Source organism: Pteronotus mesoamericanus, unplaced genomic scaffold (genome assembly GCF_021234165.1).
Source record: "Pteronotus mesoamericanus isolate MK-2021 breed Mesoamerican mustached bat unplaced genomic scaffold, CSHL_Meso_final scaffold_137, whole genome shotgun sequence".
Lineage (NCBI taxonomy): Eukaryota > Metazoa > Chordata > Mammalia > Chiroptera > Mormoopidae > Pteronotus > Pteronotus mesoamericanus.
Window position 1 is genome coordinate 2,637,749 of NW_026555306.1, and position 7,368 is coordinate 2,645,116.

Below are 7,368 nucleotides of genomic sequence, written 5' to 3' on the forward strand. Positions count from 1 at the left end.
GCGTACACAACCGTTCGGTGTTTCTCTCACATTGATGTTTCTCTCCCTCCCGTCCCTTCTCTCAAGTCAATAAAGCATGTCCTCGGGTGAGGCTAAGCAAACCAAAAAAATGGCTTGTGTATTTACCCACGTACAGTGTGGGGCAAAAGTAGGTTGACAGTTGTAAGGGAAACAGTTTATTCTTGTATTATTCTTTATCCATTATTGTATTATTTCCCATGCTCACAGCTGCCAAACTCCTTTCTCCCACCCTACGTTACGATTTCTTGTCCTCTTTATTCCTTCATGTCGGCCCCAGTTCCCAACTGCTGCCATTTCCCTTCTGTCCGAAGGGATTTCCGTAACATTTCCCGGTGTACAGATCTGCAGGTGACAAATTCTTTAAACCTTGGACTGTCAAAAAAACTCTTTTTTGCCTTCAGTTTCTTAAAGTTTTTAAATTAAACAAAATTGGCCCTGGCTGGTGTGGCTCAGTGGATTGCGCGCCGGCCTGCGAACCTAAGGGTTACCGGTTCAATTCCCAGTCAGGGCAGGTGCCTGGGTTGCAGGCCAAGTCCCCAGCGGGGGGCGCATGAGAGGCAACCACACATTGATGTTTCTCTTGCTCTCTTTCTCCCTCCCTTCCCCTCTCTCTAAAAATAAATAAAGAAAATCTTAAAAAACAAAACAAAACTGCAGTAGCCCTTGCCAGTGCGGCTCAGTTGATTGGAGCATTGCACAGGAAACCAGAAAAAAGGTTGCAGGTTTGATTCCCGGCCGGTTGCGGGTTCTGTCTCCAGTCAGCATAGGTCTGAGTCGTTCCTCTCTCGCATCAATGTTTCTCTCCACCCACCACCTCTCTCTATAAAAACAGTGGAAAAAATGTCCTTGGGTGAGGATTAAAAAAAAAACTGTAGTAAAATCCATGTAACATTGACCATCTTACCCATTTTAAGTGTACAGTTCACTGGTATGGAGTACATTCACATTAGTGCAAAGCCCCCGTCACTGCCCATCTCCAGGACTCCCCCCTGTTGCCAAATGGAAACTCTGTCTCCAATAAACAGCAGCACCCCGTTCCTTCTCCCCCAGCCCCTGGCACCCACCATTCGACTTTTCGTCTCTATGAATCAGATCATACAGGGTTTGTCCTTTTGTGACTGGATGATTTTGCTTAGCATAGCGTTTTTGTGGTTCATCCATGGTGTAGCATGTGTCAGGATTTCCTTTTTTAAGGCTGAATAATATTCCACTGTATGGACATGCCACATCTGTGTATCCATTAATCTCTCAGTGTTGGGTTGTTTCTACCCCTTGGCCATTGTGAGTAATGCTGCTGTGAACATGGGTGTACCAATATCTGCTTGAGTCTCTGCTTTTAATTATTTCGGGTCTATTCCTAGAAGTGGAGTTGCTGGATCATGTAGTCATTCTATGTTTCTGTACTATTCCCCGTACACGGTGGCTCCACCATTTCACCTATCCACCGGCAATGCACAAGCATTCCAAGTGCTTCACATCTTGCCACACTTGCTATTTTTCATTGCTTTTAAAAACAAAAACCAAAACCCATCCTTATGAGAGTGAAGTGGTATCTGAGTGTGCTTTCGATTTGCATTTCCCTAATGAGCACCTTTTCATGGGCTTACTGGCTATTTGTCTACTCTCTTTGGAGAAATCTTTTGCCCATTTTTGAACTGGATTGTTTGTTGTTTCATTGTTGAAGTATTCATATTCTGGATATCAATCCCCTATCAGATGTATGATTTGTGAATATTTTCTCCCAATCTGTGGGTTGTCTTTTCATTCTCCTGAAAGTCCCTTTTGACGCACAAAAGTTTTTAACTTTGATAAAGTCCAGTTGATCTATTTTTATAAGACTTTCAGTTACTCATGTAACATTTATTCTTTTTTAAGTTTTATTTACTTATTTTTAGAGAGAGGGGAAGGGAGGGAGAAAGAGAGGGAGAGAAACATCGATTGGCTGCCTCTCACATGCCCCCAGCTGGGGACCAGGCTCACAACCCAAGCATATACCCAGACTGGGAATCGAACTGGCAACCTTTCAATTCTCAGGCCAGCACTCAGTGCACTGAGCCCCACCAGCTGGGGGGCCAACTGATCTATTTTTGTGGTTGTTACCTGTAGGTTTTGATGTCATACTTAAGGAACCATTGTCAGATTCAAGGTCATGAAGATCTTGGCCCAATGTTCTTTCCTAAGAGTTTTATACTTTTTATCTCCTAATTTTAGCTCCTGATCTTAATTTTTGTGTGTTGTATAAAATAAGGTTCTGTCCTGACTGGTGTGGCTCAGTGGGTTGGACATTATCTTGAGAACCAAACGGTCAGCTGTTCGATTCCCAGTCAGGACACATACCTGGGTTGCAGGTCAGGCCCCCGGCTGGGGGCAAGTGAGAGGCAACCAACTGATGTTTCTCTTGCACATTGATGTTTCTCTCCCTCTCTTTCTCCCTCCCTTCCCCTCTCTCTAAAAATACATAAAATATTTATTTTAAAAAGATAGGAGTCCAACTTCATTCTTTTGCACGTGGATCTCTAATCTTCCCAGTACCATTTTCTGAAAACAAAAAGACTGCTATCCCCCATCGAATGGTGTTGGCATCTTTGTTGAAAGAAAACTGATCATATACGTGAGAGTTTAGCTCTGAACCTTCTGCTGTATCCCATTGGTCTATATATGTCTCTCTATGCCAGTGCTATAATGTTTTGATTACTGTTGCTTTATGGTAAGTTTTCAAATGTGGACATGTGAGTTCTCCCTCTTTGTTCTTCCTTTTCAGGATTGTTCTGGCTATTCAGGGGTCCTTGAAATTTCATATGAGTTTTAGGTTGGAATTTTTTATTTCTGCAAAAAACACCATTGGGATTTTGATAGGAATTTCATTGAATCTGTTGACACTTCGGGTAGTTATTGTCATGTTAACAATATTGTTTTCAGAACCATGAACATAAGGAGGTCTTTCCATTTATTTGGAAATTATTTTCTTTCAACAATGTTTTTTTTCAAATTTTCAGTATGTAAACCTTTCATCTCCTTGGCTAAATTTAGTCCTAATTATTTTATTCTTTTTGATGTTATTGTAAATGGAATTGTTTTCTAAATTCCCCCTTGAGATTATTCATTGCTAGTATTTAGAAATACAACAGATTTTTGTGTGTTGATTATAATGTGATTCCAATATATGAAGTTAAAAAACTGGCCAAAATAATCAGTGGTGCTGGATGCAGCACAGCGGTTATTTTGGGCAGGAACAGTGGTTGGGATGGGCTGCAAACCGGAGAGACGGGCAAGGGCTATATCTTGACTTGTGTTGATAATATAGGTGTGTTCATCCGCGGAAACTCACTGAGCTTTGCATGAATGATCTATGTGCCTTCCTGTGTATGTATTACACTTCTAGAAAGAGTAAAAAAAAAAAAATCCAAAAATTTTTTTATACATTTGAAGATTAGGAATCTCTTCGGCATCCAATCCTATTCCCCAGGGGTAACCATGGATACGGGTTAGGCGGTGTCTCTCTCTGCGGGTACAAAGCTGTTTACTGAGCTGTATCCACTGTGCTGCACTTTGCATTTTTCACCCCGCAGGGTATCTTGAAGGGCTTCACCTCCCAACAAAAAGAGCTGCCTCCAGTCTCTCAGCAGCTCTGTTGTATTGTATTGGGGGCTGTACCACACCCAGCTGAACCAGCGGCCTCTGGACCGTTTCCCATCTTCGCTGCTTTGAACAGTGGAGTAACGGCCATCTTCTGCACGCGTCTGTTTTGTACCTGCGTAACTATTGCAAAGGAATGGATTCCTACAAGGGCTGTTCCTGAGTTCAAGGACGGGAGCATTTTAAATTCTATCTGGAAACCGCTTCATGTTTAATAAAGTGCATTAGGTGAGACTGTAAGAAAACATGGGGGAGCTCTGGCTGGGTAGCTCAGTTGCTTACAGTGTTGTCCCAAGATATGACAAGGTTGTGGGGTTTGATCCCTGGTCAGGGCAGATGCAAGAATCAACTAATAAATGCATAAATATGTGGAAAAACAAATCTCTCTCCCTCTCTCCACCCCTGCCCTCAAAATCAATAAATAAGGTTGTTGTTGGTTTTCTTTAAAGAAAAAGAAAGCTTGGCTGGTGTGGCTCCATGGATTGAGCACCAGCCTGAGAACCAAAGGGTCGCCAGTTCGATTCCCAGTCGAGGACACATGCCTGGGTTGTAGGCCAGGTTCCCAGTGGGGGGCGCATGAGAGGCAACCACACATCAATGTTTCTCTCTCTCTCTTTCTCCCGCCCTTCCCTGTCTCTAAAAATTAATAAATAACATCTTTAAAAAGAAAATATGGGGGATGAATTGGTTCCATTTTCCTCCTCAGGGCCTCTGGGATATTGTGAACTGCAAGGTGATGTCTGTGGTCCACATGGGGGCTGGATCTGAGCGCACACGCCTCCTCTGCCAGGAAGACTTCCCCTATAACCCCCAGAGACACCAGGCACCCGCTGGGCTCCTGCAGCCCCCCGAGCCTCCACACTTTAGCCCTCACAGCTCTGGATGATAGATGTGCCTCGCCCACTGGCCTGTCAGTCCCATAAGGACAGTGCCAAGGCTATTGTGGTCGCTGCAGTATCCCCAGCAGTACCTTGAACAAGGTTGGCATAGAGGATGAACTTGGATGGATGGATGGAAGGAAGGAAAGAGTTTATAGGAATAGAGGAAGTGGGGGCTCAGAGGGGACCCAAGCAGGGGACAGAGCTCAGAGCCCCCAGGGGCGCAGAGACGGGGCAGAGCCTCAGGAGCGGAGAGGAGTGGGACACTCGGAGAGGGGAATGGAAACGAGAAATGGGAGAGGACTCCCGAAAGGAGGCAGGGTCTCGAGAAGAGAGAGACTCGAGTGGGGTGGCATCTCAGGGAGAGGCTTGGGAACTCGGAGCGGGAACTGGGGTTTGGACATAGGGGTTGAGGCCGAGGGAGGGGTACGGGCACTCTGACGGGGTGGGGGTGGCAGAAGGCCTGGGGCTGGGGCTCCGAGGCCGGGTGGGAGCTCAGGCAGTTCTCTTCTCGACCCTCCTCTGTTCTGGGACAGCGAGGCCCGCACTTGTCGCCTCAGACCTGATCAGCTGCTTGGGTCTGGTTTGCTGGTGATGGGGCCCGAGGACTTTGCTGGACCGACGTTGGACACCCTTGGTCGCTCCCCGTACATCTGAGGACCTCCTCCTCACTGTCCTGTTGCTTTGACGTGGCTGCCTTAGGCTGAGGGCTCCCTGGAAAATCACCTGCCTGGGCCAACAGTCCATCTTAAAGGCACAGGCCTGCAAAGGAGCCCCGCCCCCCCCCCCACGGGGTGGGGGCAGAAAGCGGAGGGGGCAGGAGGCCTCAGGGTAGGAAGATTCTTATCCCTGGTGCCTCTTCTTCCCAGAGTTTCCTGTCCAGGTGCCGTTTTGTTTTTAAGATTGTATTTATTTATCTTTTAGAGAGAGGAAGGGAGGGAGAGAGGGAAACACATCTATGTGCCTGAGAAGCATCAATCACCTTCGCACGCCTCTCGCACGCCCCCCACTGGGGACCTGGCCTGCAACCCAGGCGCGTGCCCTGACTGGGAATCGAACCTGCAACCTTCTGGTTCGAAAGGCCAGCGACTCAGCCCACCTAGCCACACCAGGGCCCAGGTGCCATTGTGACCTGTGCTGCAGCTCCCTGATTTGATGAAGTTAGATTTGCCCTGGTCCCAGGTGAATCAGCTCCAGTTTGAGCAGAGGGGGTGGCTGCCCAGAGGCTCCCCTCCTCCCTCGCTCTCACCCCGGGCCGCGGCCGCGGCTGTGGCTCACACAAACAGCCTTCCTCTCCACCTGGCTTTATCTTTCTCCCCAGGAATGGGCCTGCCCATGCACAGCCTGGCTGTGGGACGTGCCGGAGTGACAGTCAGGGCCTCGGGGACCTCACTGCTGCATGATGGGCGATCATACCACCCCCTCCGAGGGTGGGGAGGCTGGCCGAGGACCGGGCAGCAAGGCGCAGGGCACGGCCAGGGACGTGACATGGGCGCACAGGTGCTCAGTGGCCAGAAACTGCGAGCTCTTGGAGTCTCTCTGATCCTGGCCAGACTCTCACCTGCTGCTTTCAAGATACTGCCTTCACCCGCCACGCCCCTGCTCAGGCAATGCCTAAGCAGAGCCTGCTTCCTGTCTGGAATAAACTGCCCCCCTCCCAGGCCCAGGGGGCAGTGCCATGAGATGTCATGCATTTGGGGCACAAGGGTACCCGATGAATAGCGGCAACCCTCTGCCAGTCCCATGGCCAGGAAAGGGTGGGGACCGGACGGCGCGCGCCTCCATCCGAGTGCAAGCAGCCGGTGTCTTCCAAGCGCTTTCGCGAGTCAGGACAGTGTGCGCGGCCTCCTGGCCGAGCCCTCCCAGCCGGCCCCCGGCCCCCAAGTGGCTGTTGTAAGAGCCTGGGGTGCACTGGCCCCTGCTGGGTGGGTGACTGGCTGCATTGCTGGCCCTGCCTGGGCCTCTGTTTCCAAGCCTGCAAGTCTGTTGAGAAGGGGCACTGAGTGAACCCTTGGGGAGCATGGGACTTGGGACACAGTAAGTGTCTAATTATTGCAGCGGTCAGGACCCTTTGCCCTATTTTACTCAAATGGAAACTGAGGCTCTAGGTAAGGTCAGAGCTTCTTAGGCCAGACCAAGAAAATGTTTGCAAAACCTAAAAAGAACAGCACCAAGCTCAGGATGAGCACGTCTTGAATTAAATGCCCACAAACTACGCGCTGTCCTTTCCTCAGTTCCTCTCTTGTGTATCAGTGACGCTGATCCCCCTGCATGTCTCACCTTGTCCTGGACAAAGACAGCGTAAGCCGTTCTGTATAGAAGGACAGGAAACACAGCCCAGAGACAGTCAGCTTCCGGCCTGGGTCACACAGCCCAGGAATCCTGAGTTCCTACCTGAGGGTCCACCCCAGCCCCAGGGCTGACCCCTGGCTGCCTCCTCCTTCTGACTTCTCAGGGGGAAAAAAAAAAAAAACCCATGCCAGGAAACATCCATCATAGGCTGTCCCACCGGGGCCTGGAGGGGCAGGGGTCAGCAGGGAGGTGACCTCGAGGTCTCCATTTGGACCAGGATCCTGCAGGGCTGGGGGTGAGAGGCTGGAATGTTTCCCACCCTGAGATTTTCCTGCGTCAACCCAGGAGGGCGCCCTGGATGCCTCTGGCCCTGCCCCCCACCTCCTTCCTCTCTTGACACAGCTTCCTGGCTAAGGATAGATGGGGAAGACGGGCCAAGGTGAACTGCCAGGCCCAGGAAAGGAGCGGCACTTGAGGCTGACAAAATGAGGGACCTTGGCTCAGAGCGGCCAGGGGCTGGCTGCGGAGTCACGCAGCCCGG